Source organism: Silene latifolia, chromosome 9 (genome assembly GCF_048544455.1).
Source record: "Silene latifolia isolate original U9 population chromosome 9, ASM4854445v1, whole genome shotgun sequence".
Lineage (NCBI taxonomy): Eukaryota > Viridiplantae > Streptophyta > Magnoliopsida > Caryophyllales > Caryophyllaceae > Silene > Silene latifolia.
The window spans coordinates 162,779,728-162,789,273 of NC_133534.1; the positions used below are offsets into that span (position 1 = coordinate 162,779,728).

The 9,546-nt window shown below is 39.7% G+C and overlaps 1 non-coding gene across 1 annotated transcript; it reads left to right on the forward strand.

Moving 5' to 3' along the window:
* The first annotated feature begins 7,081 nt into the window (after positions 1 to 7,081).
* On the forward strand, positions 7,082 to 7,188 carry LOC141602895 (small nucleolar RNA R71). Its single transcript, XR_012524801.1, has one exon. It is a non-coding gene; the product is annotated as a small nucleolar RNA R71 (small nucleolar RNA).
* The last annotated feature ends 2,358 nt before the right edge of the window (positions 7,189 to 9,546 follow it).

A 9,546-nucleotide genomic window follows, 5' to 3' on the forward strand; every position in this document is an offset into this window, starting at 1 on the left:
GCAATCCGTTCGGATTGTTGGTCAGCTTCAATTCTTCTTCTTTTCTTCCCTTTTCTTCATAAATTCCTTGGGGATTTCCTTGGGGACGCAAGGATCCTTTCTCAACATTGTTCTTCTACTATAATATGTACAAAGGCCTTCTAGTCTTGTCTCTTCTTGATGCTTGGTCATTGAATACAATCAATTTAGCCTCGTTTTGCCATGAAAATGCAAGATTCTTACTCCTTTCCTACCAAGGGATCAAAATCTCAAAGAATATGCAAAACAAAGAACTAGAGATAGGAAATGACCCAAATAGGCACTAAAAAGCATGGAAACAATGGTAATTCGGGGGCTAAATATGCGCCAATTACGGTCACATCAAATATCCCCAAACCGAACCTTTGCTCGTCCCGAGTAAAGAGGTGACAAAGACTAGGACCAAAACTAACCTATCCTAATAATAATAGCCGATATGAGACAATTAGCGGGTCTCACTCCGCCCCTTCAACTCACAACAAGACAACCATGAGGTAGGATGCCTTCTTGCAAGGCAGGGTGGGTCTTGCCAGAATGGCGACACATCCAATCATTAAAGCACATAAAATCACATAATGGATGCATCTACAAAAGGAATAGCCACTTTCCTCATCTAAGTGGCGGAAATTATCTACAAGGGAAGCAATTCAAGGGTACACAATCCTTCATAGATGCAATTTATTCAAACTACTAAGCCTAGAAGGATACCAATAAATCACCTCCAAAGTGTGTCAAGCTAGGGTACCTTTGTCCTCAATCGTTAAATGATTTTGTCAAGAGTAGACTCCCTATGGTGTTAGAAACACTGGAGGATCGCGGAATTCCCCCTCTTGCCTAGACAAGAAGAAGGGTCGTCCCCTCTCTACCATGCACAAAAATGGGTATGATGGATGAAGGGATCAATAGATATTTGAGTTTCACTTTGGGAGTTTGCTTTTGTTTTTGTTTTTTCCCCTAATTTCATGTGGCATTTGACATTTGAGAACACTTTCTTTTTGCCATTTCTTTTTGATTTTTGGCATTTCAATACTTGACAACTTTTTTGCATTTCTTTTTGAACATTTTCAAAGTCACCCCAATTAGTAACGAGGGTGCCTTGTATTTGAAGCTTAGGAGTCTATTTTTGCTCCACTTTTCTTTTGATGCATTTTTGCAAACTTTCTTTCACTTTTCATTTCATTGAACTCAAATTTTTGAAAAATTTCTTTTTGTGCCCATTCCCTTTGATGACAAAAATATGGTAGAACATGGACGAATGATAGATGTATGCATGGTTTCAAGGGTCACCTTGGAATAAACGGTAGCCAAGGAGTTATCACACCACAAGGTACTCTTCACTAGGCCTTAATCCATGGGTCAAAGGATACTAGCATGACACATCCTAGGGTGTTTTACAAGCATTCTAACAAGCAAAGTCTTAAGAATAAAAAGCATCTATTAGGGCCTATATACACTTTTCAAGCTTCCCAAATAGACGGTTTCGCAAAATTTTTCTAAAATGCAACTACATGCCATGATGCAACTATCATATATACATCCTAATCCAAATGTTTCTACCAACTAATATGTCATATAAACTAAATGCAAGTCCTAAGTTCACATTGTTTTTACCGCATCAATCAAAATAAAGCCACATAGTCATTAACATAAAGAGGAAAAAGGAGATTGGAAAGATCATACCATGCGGTCTTCAATATCCTCATGTCTCGAATGTGGCGTAGTCAATCAATGTGAACAAACATAATTTATACAAGACAATATATACAAAGGAAATGAACTTGTTTTTGGATTTTTCAATTTTTCAATTTTTATGATTTTTGAAATTTTTCAATTTTTATGGATTTTTGAATAAAAGTTAAGTGTTAGAATTCCCATCCCCACACTAATATGGGCATTGTCCTCAATGGCCAAAATGATGGAAATTATGCAAAGATGATGCATGATTTCTATACTAAATGCAATTCTACACTAAGCTATACTACATGATGCATGGTTTTTGTTATGACGGAGAGGATAATTTAAATTACCTCCCGTTGTGTATGCATCAACTTCCCCAAACCAAATGAGACACTATTGCTAATGTCAAAGAATTGGGGTAGTTCATGCACACACTATGCTATGCATGAAACTAGATTGTCATTTTGGATTTTACAAATGGGAACAATAAAGGACACCTCAATGGTACCGAGGTGTGAGTCCTTTGATGTTGCTAGGACTAAACCAACAATGATCAAAATGAAATAAAATACAAAGAGATATAGACACAAACCATGGGAGTGTAGGAGTCTCCAAGGCTTGCTAGTCCTCCATCATGCTATCATCATCATCACTTCCCTCATGAGAAGTGGTCACATTGCCACTTTCCTTGTCACCTTCTTCTTCACTTTCTCCATCATCTTGTTCATCATCATCTTCACCATCTCTTTCTTCATCTCCACTTGCTTCTTCCTCAACATTATCATCAATTTCTTCACCATTTCCAACAACCTCATTGTCTTCCACCACGTCCCTAGATGCACCCGGAAACAAGGCTTCTTTATCCGCCCAACTAGGCAAAGGACAAGATGGATCAAGGAGTCCTTGCCTAGCTAAATGTAGGAGGGGAGGATATTGAGCCAAATATGCATTCTTCCGATCTTCATAAGCTTGCTTGTGCATGGCTTGCATAAGAAGAGTGACATAGTCTTTCCCAATTTCAACTCCTTCCGGTTTGAACTCTTCATACACAAAGGGGTAAGGCGGTATAACAATGGAAGAGGAGGGGGTTTCATGATCACCCTTTTGTTGTTGAATGATGTACTCGGCTTCTTCGGATAGGGGATGTAGATAGTTGGTCCGGTGGACACTTAGGCGACAAATCTTCGAGGGTAAGGTGAACGATCTAGCTTCACTTGTTAGCCATCCATATTTAGTGTCAAGGGGGTTATGGGCAACCCACTTGAACTTGTTAATCATAATGTGCATATTAATAAGATGGCCACCTTCCTTTGCCTTGTACTTGCTATCCTTATTGAAATTAGGATCAAAGTGCTTGGCTAGGACCGTGACTAGGCCGCCATTAACAATAACGGTCGTACCCTTCTTCCCATTATCAACATTAAGCCATCTATCAACCAATAGCCTCAAAGAATTGAAAGGCTTGGTGTGAATTCTTCCGACATTCAAAGCCGATTCAAGGAGGATAAAATCAAGTCTTGTGAAATGATTGGTGTCTTTCCTAGCAATTATGGTATTTCCCACAACTTTGTGCCATACTCTTATGCCCGGATGATGGACCAAAAGAGCACGACAAGCATGAAAATCATCAAATTTCTTCCCGGGGATTGCCTCCCAAAGAGGCTCGGGGTCATACTTTCCATAATGCTTAAGATATCTTGATTCATCGCTAAGACCCAAAATTTCACCTAATTCCTTAAAGGTAATGCGTCTACTAATGTTAGCTAGACGAAACTCAAGATTTTACCTATTCTCAACTTTGGTAACTTTTAAAGAACTTAAGAATTCCAAGACAAGGGAAGGGTATGTCGATTCCTTTGTTTCAAACAATTTCTTCAAACCCATGGCATTGAAAAAGGCTTTTGTTTGTTCAAGAACACCCAATTTCTCTAAGGCATCTTCACATATGAATTTGGTGGATTGAATTGATTTCATAGCAAACTTGACGAATGTATTTCTATGGGTATCGGAAATAAAAGTTACCTCCGGATAATGTAAGAGTTGATCGATTACCGGAGTAGAAGGTGATGCTCCCATAGAAATTTGTTGTTGTTGTGGTTGCACTTCCAAGTTTGGTGTTGATACCACCATTGCCAAAGCTTTCTTTGTTTGGAGAGCTTTTTGCCTTTGAGGGAGAGCCTTTGCCATTGGTGCCTTTGTTGCTGCCTTTGTCCTTGCCATTTGATGAACTAACCAAGAAAAGAATCAAAAATCTTCAATTTGTAGAATGCCCAAATCGATTTGAAGGTGAAAGGCTTTGCCTTTATGAAATCAAAAATCGACTCAAAGGTTGAAGATTTTGTTCTTGGTTTTGATTTTTATTGGAGATCGAGTGATTGATTTGTTGTTTAAGGATGGTTTGATTTGATTTTGGTGGATTTTGTTGAGGGTTTTTGTTTTTGTGATGGAGAGGATGAGGGTTTTGATGTTGTGGGTAGTGTTTATGAATGAATGAGTGAAGGAATGAAGGTGGGAGGGTATTTAAAGAAGTCGGAATTTTCGAAAACGCAGGGGCAATCCGTGCGGATTAGGCCTAATCCGTGCGGATTCTGCAGCTTCAAAATTTTCAGAAGCTCGCCTAAAGACGGGCGGATTCTGGGGAATCCGCTCGGATTCTTCCGTGATGGGACGGGCGGATTTGCTTTGCAGACGGACGGATTTCATCCGAGAGAAATTTCTTTGTTTTCTTCAATTTGCAAAAAGACGGGCGTCTTCTTCACAAGACGGACGGATTCTATGAGACGGGCGTCTTTCCGAAATCCGCTCGGATTCTTTAACATCAAGAATTCTCAATTTTCATTCGGCTCAGACGGACGTCTTCTCGGCAGGGACGCTCGGATTGTTGAAGACGGGCGGATTTTGTACAATCCGCTCGGATTCTGGTCCTTTGTACCCGGATTCATTCCATTCGTACACAATGCATTTCCCTTCACCATTCTTCCATTCTTCTTCATTTCTTGTGTTCTTCATTATGGGGGCACTACTAAGGCATGAATAGCCTAGGCAATTTCCATCCCCACACTAAGGTAAAGCACTACACATCAATTGAAGTCATTAGTCCCTCCCTCACTTCTCTCTTACATGACAATAATTTTGATCAAAGTAAATAAAAATCCAAAAATGACAAAAAATGCAATACAAAAATTGAAATGTAAGTTAGGGAGTTAGAAATATTTACAAGTGGTGGTTTAGGGAGGACTCCACCAAACTCTCATTCTTGATGAGATGTCAAGGGGGCATGTTCAAGGTGTTGTTGATGTTGCTCAACACCTTGAAGAAGTAATCAAAAGCTTGTTCATTATTGTGGTAGAGGTCTTGATAGGACCGTGGCCCTTGTTGTTGATCATGATCGATGGCATGCCCAATGTAGGGATTAAAAATCCCTTCAAACTCGTCGTCCCAAAGACCACAAACTTCATTGAGTTGATCATTGAAAATCTCTTGCTTAGATGGAGACAACTCTCCCAATTTCTTTTATTGGCCAATGAGGCCATCCTCTTCTTCCTTGGTTGATTTTGATGAGCCTTGCAAGCTCTCCTTGTCACAATTCACTTGCTCTTTGAATGGAGCATCTTCATCTTTCTTCTTCCATTGGAGTTCCGATTTCTTCCTTTCATCTTTCCGGCTATAATGATCAATCATGAAACATGGCTCATGCAAACGAGGAGCTCTCATGGTTTTGTCAAGATTAAAAGTTATGCTTTCATCTCCCACTTCTAGAGTGAGCTCTCCATGTTTCACATCAATCACCGCACCCGCGGTGTGTAGGAAGGGTCTTCCTAAGATGATAGGAATGTTGGAATCTTCCTCCATATTAACAATGACAAAGTCCACCGGGATGAAAAACTTCCCAATTCGCACGGGGACATCTTCCCATATCCCTAATGGTGTCTTCGTCGATCTATCGGCCATTTGGAGTGTGATATTGGTGCATTTAAGCTCTCCCATTCCCAACCTTTTACTTACCGAGTACGGCATGACACTCACACTAGCCCCTAGATCGCATAAGGCTTTGTTGATCGTCGTGTCGCCAATGGTACACGGTATTGAGAAGCTTCCCGGATCCTTTAACTTTGGAGGTGAACTCCCTTGAAGTATTGCACTACTCACCTTAGTGAAGGCGATAGTCTCAAGTTTCCGGATCGACTTCTTCTTTGTGAGGATATCTTTCATATACTTTGCATAGGCCGGAACGTGATTGATTAATTCCGTGAAAGGAATTGAGACTTCTAAATTCTTCACAATCTCCATGAACTTTCCAAGTTGATCATCAAATTTAGGCTTGGCTTGACGACTTGGAAAAGGAAGTCTAATCACAATGGGCTCCTTCTCTTTGGCCTTGTCTTCATTTTTCTTTGAACTTTCTTCTTTTGATGATTCCCCTTCTTTGGGGCTTTGCACAATTTCTTCCTTTTCACTATCTTGCACAACTTCATCCTCAACTTGCTTCTTCGGTGCCTCATACCTTGTACCACTTCACAAGTGAATGGCACTAACCGTTTCATGTCTAGGGGGATTACTTTGAGGTGGTAATTGCCCCTTTTGTCTTTGTGAGCTTGAAGATGCTAGTTGAGTCAATTGTGTTTCCAACATCTTGGTGTGAGCTAGAATGTTGTTGATGGTGGTGTCTTTTGCTTGGCTATCTTTTTGCATTTGAGTGAAAAATTCTTGTTGATTCTTTTGCATTTGGAGGACCGCTTTTTGGACATCAAAACCTTGGTCATTTTGGTGATTGTATGGATTTTGATTTTGGTAACCTTGGTTTTGATTGTAAAAGGGTCTTTGATTTTGGTTTCTCATGGGTGGTGGAGTGTATGTTGTTTGAGGGTTTTGAACATTTTGGCTTTTGTATGAGAGATTTGGATGGAACTTGGTGTTTTCATTGTAAAAATTTGAATAAGGGGTACCACTTTTGTAAGCTTGGAAAGCATTAACTTGTTCGGTTGTTCCCCTACACTCACTTGGGTCATGACCCAAAGTTCCACAATTCTCACATATCCCACTTGGGATTGATGAGGATGCCGTCATGGCATTGACATGATGCTTTGATGATTTTGAGTTTTCCTCAAGTCTAGCCATAGCTTGTTCAAATTTCAAGTTGATTGTGTCAATGTGAGCACTAAGTTGAGCACCCAATTGAGTAACGGAGTCCACTTCATACTTTCCTCCTCTAGTAGCCTTGCGAGGTCTACTATATTGTGAATTATGGACCGCCATTTCCTCAATCTTGTTCCCTGTTTGATTGTCATCAACTTCGGTGAACATTCCATTTGATCCCATATTGAGAATGTTCCTTGAATCTTCATATAAACCATTCCAAAATTGTTGTACCAAAAACCATTCGCTAAGTCCATGGTGAGGACATGAGCGACAAACACCTTTGAACCGCTCCCAAGCTTCATACAAAGATTCTTCATCCCTTTGCTTAAAACCCGTAATTTGAGCTCTTAGCATGTTAGTCTTTTCCGGTGGGTAGAATTTTTTGTAGAAAGCTAGAGCTAACTTCTTCCAAGAATCTATTCCAAGGGTGGCCTTATCAAGGCCCTTCAACCATTGCTTTGCGGTGCCGATTAACGAAAAAGGAAATAAGACCCATCTAATTTGGTCTTGAGTCACGCCCGTTTGAGAGATAGCATCACAATAATCACAAAAGGTTTCCATATGAGAATGAGGGTCTTCACTAGGCATCCCCCAAATTGGCTCCTCTCAACTAATTGGATGAAGGCGGACTTGGCAATAAAATTTCCGGTGAGATGTTGCGGTGTAGGAGTACCATTTGGTAGATTCTCCTCGGTGGGTATAGAGTGTGACGAGAATTTAGGCATTGTAGGTGGATTTTGTGGGATATTGTTTAATGGGTTCTCTTCTCCTTCTATTGCGAAAGGATTGACAAACTCACTAGTGGGTTGAACAACTTCACCAACACCTCTCAAATTCCTCCTAACAAGTCTCCTATTATTCGTCAAGGTTCTTTCGATTTCACGGTCAAAAGGTAACAAATCACTTTGTAACCTTCTAGACATGCAAAATATCAAACAACTCAAAAACAATTAGAACAAACCTTGAGGAGTTCTACTTCCCCAAGGTGAAGAAAGACACAACTAATAACAATAAAAGAAATCTTAAATCAATTTAAACACCGTCCCCGGCAACGGCGCCATTTTTGATCGAGGCCATTTCGTGTTCACAATTAAGTATATGTGGTCGTTGGTCAATGGTCGATACAAAACACAATTTATACTTCACAAACAACTCTACAATTAGTAAAGAGGCAAGTAAAGGTCGGATCCCAAGGGACGGGTATTGAAATGAGAATTCTATTGTAACTAGTAGTGTCTAGGGGTGTCACAAATTGGGTTGATGTAGAAGGTTACTAAACTAAAATAACAATGAAAATAAACTAGCAAGATGAATAAAATAAGGGGTGTAAACAATTGATTAAAGGCACTAGGGTGTCATGGGATCATAAGGGAATCATGGGATATGATCATACAAACATGTTCTCAAATTATAAGCAAGCAATTATTGTTGTGATGGATTGAGTTGGGTTATATCTTACAATCCTAGGAAAGTTTGGGTCCCGGAGCCGAATCGATTAGATTGTACAACACCTACAAGTCGACTTAATCTTTCCTACTCAACACATGCATGGTCTAACAAGACTCGAGTTGGGTTATGTCTTACAAGTCTCATTAAAAAGATAGGAGATGATAGTAAATGCAAGGATTCATAGGCTTAGCATTTCATCAAATATAACATGTGCATGTATTAAAATCAAAACAAGCAAGCAAATAAGATATGAAAGCATATTAATTTAAGCATGAATCATTCCCCATGTTGGTTTCCCCTAATCACCCATTAAACCCTAGCTAAGAGACTACTCACTCATTATCATGTTGATCATGCTAGCAAGGTTGTCAATCATACCAACAATATGAAACATGATGAATAAATGAAAGTAATTAACAATAATTAAAAAGGGATTAAGAGATTATACCTACTAATGATTCCAAAATAATAATGCAAAGAATAATAGAAGAACTTGCTGATTGATGGAAGGTTGTCAATCTCCCAATAAACCCAATAATCTTCTAATTACCCAAAATAAAGGAAGAACAAGAGAGAGATTAAAGAACTAAAACTTGGATTAAAACTTGATTAATACTTGATTACAATATTGAAGAGAGATTTGATTGATATTAACTACTCTAAATATTGATAAGAAGAACATGCTCCTCTAATTAGACTAATGGGGTATTTATAGTGAAAATTAGGGAGGATGCATTAGGGTTAACTAAGGGCTAAACTAGTAATTACACTTTTTAAGTTGAGCAAGGAGGACCCGGTATTTTCCGAGAGAAGGGCTTCTCTTTTCGTAGCTCGAAGAATGAAATCCGTCTTTGTACAGAATCCGTGCGGATTAGAGTCGGGACGGCCGGATTTGGGCTGTGCAATCCGAGCGGATTCGGGAGAGGGACGCTCGGATTGTTGAAGGGGAATCCGAGCGGATTCCAAGGAGGGACGCTCGGATTGTCTTTGGCCGGGCCGGACGGACGGATTATCCGCAATCCGTTCGGATTGTTGGTCAGCTTCAATTCTTCTTCTTTTCTTCCCTTTTCTTCATAAATTCCTTGGGGATTTCCTTGGGGACGCAAGGATCCTTTCTCAACATTGTTCTTCTACTATAATATGTACAAAGGCCTTCTAGTCTTGTCTCTTCTTGATGCTTGGTCATTGAATACAATCAATTTAGCCTCGTTTTGCCATGAAAATGCAAGATTCTTACTCCTTTCCTACCAAGGGATCAAAATC